This window comes from Nicotiana attenuata, unplaced genomic scaffold, assembly GCF_001879085.1.
Source record: "Nicotiana attenuata strain UT unplaced genomic scaffold, NIATTr2, whole genome shotgun sequence".
NCBI lineage: Eukaryota > Viridiplantae > Streptophyta > Magnoliopsida > Solanales > Solanaceae > Nicotiana > Nicotiana attenuata.
Window position 1 is genome coordinate 37,361 of NW_017675301.1, and position 4,450 is coordinate 41,810.

Sequence of the window (4,450 nt, forward strand, 5' to 3'; positions counted from 1 at the left end):
ATTTAACCCTTATTTCCCCTATATTCCTTGCTCAAATCAGTAGAAAATTCTATAATAACGAGTTTGGGTTCCAAAAATCTTACCTCCTCGAAGCTCTCTGGAATCCTCTCTCAAAAACCTCCTAAAAAGCTCAAAAATCCGGATAAAAGGGTGAAGAAATGGGCAAAATCGCGACTGAACCTTTATATAGGTTCTGGCTCAGGGTTTCCGCACCTGTGGCCATTTCCTCGCACCTGCGGACCTGCACCTGCGATCCCAGGTGCGCATATACGAGATTTCATTAATTGCACTGGGCCGCACCTGCGCTTCTTCTACCGCACCTGCGGTCTCGCAGGTGCGCTCAATCTATCGCACCTGCGAAAACTGGCTTCCAAGAACATAGCCGCATCTGCGGCTCCTCAATCGCTTCTGCGATCACGCCTGACTCACCTATTGGCCGCTTCTGCGACTTACTTCCGCATCTGCGGGAGTCGCTCCTGCGGCTTCCAACCTCAGATGCGGTTATGACAGCAGCTATAAAACTTCAGCTGCAGCTCCCAATTCCTAACTTTCCGTCAACCATCCGAAATAACCCCGAGGCCCCCGGGACCTCAACCAACAGCATGAGCAAGTCATATACCACTATCCAAACTTATACCAATCTTCAAAACACCTCAAACAACATCGAAACACCAATTCATCATCGAATTCAAGCCTAAGAATTCCAAAAACTTCCGAATTACGCTTTCGATCAGAAAGTCTATCAAACCTAGTCCGAATGACCTAAAATTTTGCACACGCGTCACATTCAACACTACGGAGCTACTCCAACTTGCGGAATTCCATTCCGACCCAGATATCGAAATCTCACTATCAAACCGGAAACCTCAAAACTTCAACTGTCGACATTTCAGCCTAATTAAGCTACGGACCTCCAAAACACAATCCGAACATGCTCCTAAACCCGAAATCACCCAAAGGAGCTAACGGAACCAATGGAATTCCATTACGAGGCCGTCTTCACACTATTCCGACTACGGTCCAAATTCTAAATCTTACGCTCTCATTTAGGGACTAAGTGTCCCAAAACTCTCAGAAACTCCAAACAAATCCTCCCAGCAACTCACAATAGCAGAAACAAACACGGGGAATGCAGTTAATAGGGGATCGGGGCGTTAATTCTTAAAACGACCGACCGGGTCGTTATAATTTGGGAGCGGGCTGCACGCCGCAACAGATGTTATGTGGGTTGTACTTGATATCAATATTCATATGTTCAGTGAATCCGACCATTTTGGCTTGATGAGTATTTAGGAGGGGGCTGCACGCCGCAGCAGATGTTATGTGGATACCCTTTCCTTGTGTTTATTTGGTGTTGTGTCTTCCCTCCGTGGGACGATTTGATGAAAAACCTATACTTTTGTTGTCACACATGTTTTACTTGTTAGATAATTCTTCTACTTTGTTTTCCTTTATTTGTGCTGCATAATTGAGTTATTGCTGATTTGGTGTACAAATTGTGTAGTGTAAGAATCTGTGTGGTTCCGTGATGAGTTGTTAGTTGGATTGCTTGTACTAGCTGAGATGACGTTCTTAGACCTGAGATAGTGCTATGGTATTGGGGGTGGGGGAGTGTTTGGAAGTGAGAGGGTGTTTCTGTTAAGATTTAGGTAATGGCCCTTGGTGGGCGAGAGAGCTTCGTAACTTTTTGACTTCATGGGAGGCTATGAGTTTCCGCATGTCTCTTTATCACGGGTAGTGTTGTGGATGTCCGGAACAAGGTTCTATTCAATGTGAAGTATATTGCCGGCATCCAGGATGTTATTTGAGCAGCTATGGTGGTCAGAGGTTATTGCTTCGAGTATGTGAGTTGTGTGGAACATCATGTGGTTGTATTCTGGATTGGAATTTTTGGCTCAATTTAGCTTGTTTGGGTATGTTCAGTGTGATGATGTGGAATTCGAGTCCTATGATGAATTTCGGATGTTGAGGTTTGGGTCTATTCTAAGGTTATGGACTAAGGAGGAGATGAGACCTTCAGTTAAGCTGCATTGTCAGTTCCGCATAGGTTGGATGATGGGGAATCACCCCTGGGTGTATGTATAAGGAGCTCATGCAGTGGTTCGATGGCCTTGGAACGACTCCGGGCACGTTCGAGGACGAACATATGTTTAAGTGAAGGAGGATGTAATGATCCAACTGGTCATTTTGAGCAATTGCATCTGGTTCGGCAATTTGAGGTTACGAGCAGCTTCATATTATGTGTATCGACTTGCATGCGCAGTCCGGGCGTGAAACCTTGAAAGCTTTTACGTGAAAAATATGAAAAAAATAGTAATTTCTAGAGTTAAAACTTGGTTTTTAGTTGACTTTGGTAAACATTTTTGGTAAACGGACCCGGATCTGTGTTCCGACGATCCCGGGAGGTCCGCAGAAAAATATGGGACTTGGGCGTATGCCCGGAATTGGACGAGGTCCCTAGCTTAGAAAACAATTTTTGAAGAAAATTGTTGTACTGGTTTTTAAAGAAAATAAAGAAATAAATTAATGTTTGAACTCGTTGGTATAGGGACCGTATTTTGGTTTCGGATCCCGGTACAAGTTTGTTATGATATTTAAGTCCTATCTGTGAAATTTGGTGAGAATCAGAATTGATTTGATGTGATTTGGACGTCCGGTTGAAAAGTTAGAAAATCATGAGTTTTGAGGTTAAATTCATAGTTTTTGATAATATTTTGATGATGTGATCGTACGAGCAAGTCCGTATGATGCTTTTAGACTTGCGTGCATGTTTGGTTTGGAGCCCCGAGGGCTTGGGTGAGTTTCCGATAGGTTTAGGCTATGTTGCGCTTGTTTTTGGATGCTTCATCGTCGTTTCTTCAAGAAAAAATGATACCATATTGAGCAAATGCGATCCAAATTCAGTTTTTGAACCATTAGATCTGTATCAAATTTACAGAGCCATAGGAAAAAGAATCATCGAATTTGGACATCGTATGAGGAAGTTATGCTCATTTTCGTGTCGGGAAAAATTTCTGGTTTCTGGTGCGGTCGCAAATGCGAAAATTTTCATCACAATTGTGATGACTAGTTCGCAAATGCGAACTTTTTGTCGCAAATGCGACTTCTGCCAGCCCTGCCTTGTTCGCAAATTCTGAGGGTCGCAAATGCGACATCTGAGTCCTGTTAAATGAGATTTTTGACGGGATTTTCACCCATTTTTCAACTTTCTCAAACCTTAAACCTCCATAGGCGATTTTCCAAAGATCCAAACTTCTCCAAATCATTGGTAAGTGATCTCTAACTAATTCCTTTCATTCCTTAACAACTTTTAAAAAGATTTCAACCAAAAATCTAGAGTTTTCATGGTAAAAATTGGGATTTTTGGGTAGAGATTAGGATTTTCAAATTTTGGGGATTTAGACCACGATTTGAGGTCGGATTTCAAAACCAATTGCATATTTGGGTTCGTGGGTGAATGGGTGTTTGGTTTTTGTAAATTTTGTCGGGTTCTGAGGTGCGGGCCCGGGGAGTTGACTTTTGTTGACTTTTTGCAAATTGTATAAGAATCATAGTTTTATCAATTGAAATTGTTTTTTCTTGCATTGTTTGATGTATTCAAGTCGTTTTTGGCTAGATTGAGCCGAGCATTGATGAATTGGTAAAGGAAAAGGTAAATTGAGTATCGAATTGGCCGGATTGAGGTAAGTATCTTGCCTAACCTCGTGTGGGGGACTTCCCCTTAGGATTTGAGTCTTCTATTGATTGTAGTCCGTGTACGCGAGGTGACGAGTGCGTGTTCGGATTTATTTGTTGAAAGTTGGCCTTTTAGAGTTCTTAGGTCCTTGTATTCACTGAGTATGAAGTTGTTCTTGATATGATTGAGCTTCCATTTACTAGTTTCACCTCTACATGCTTTAATTGGATTTAATTGCTTTATGATTCATTCTTATTGCCTATTTGACTCTTATTTTGCTTAATTGAAGATTTTTACCTCTTCTATCGTCATGCTATCTTTCATAACTGCTTGTATTTATTGGAAACCGTTATTATCTCTCTTATAATTATTTAGTCTTAATTGAGGTTATGATTATCTTCCCGCTGCTCATCCTTAATTGAAATTGTTGTATATTCTTCGTAATCTGCCCAACCTTAAAAGAAGTTTAGGTATCCTATATTTAGTTGACATTTCCTGATTTTGAATTATTTGATTCGTGTTAGCTTCCTTGTTGTTGAAATACATATTGTGGGATCATTGCTTCACATTATTTTCTCCCTTGTTGAGCTATTCTTATTACGCTTAGTATTCTCTATTGTGGTTATTCCTTGTGAGCTAGTTTTACCGTCTCCTTGTTATCGAAAGTTCTCGAGTTGATTTACTTGCCGTGTTCTTGTATATATTGTCATTGTTGATGTGGTACTTGTTGTGGTAGTGCACGGGGTTTCTGCTGTGCGGTTGTTGATATTGTGA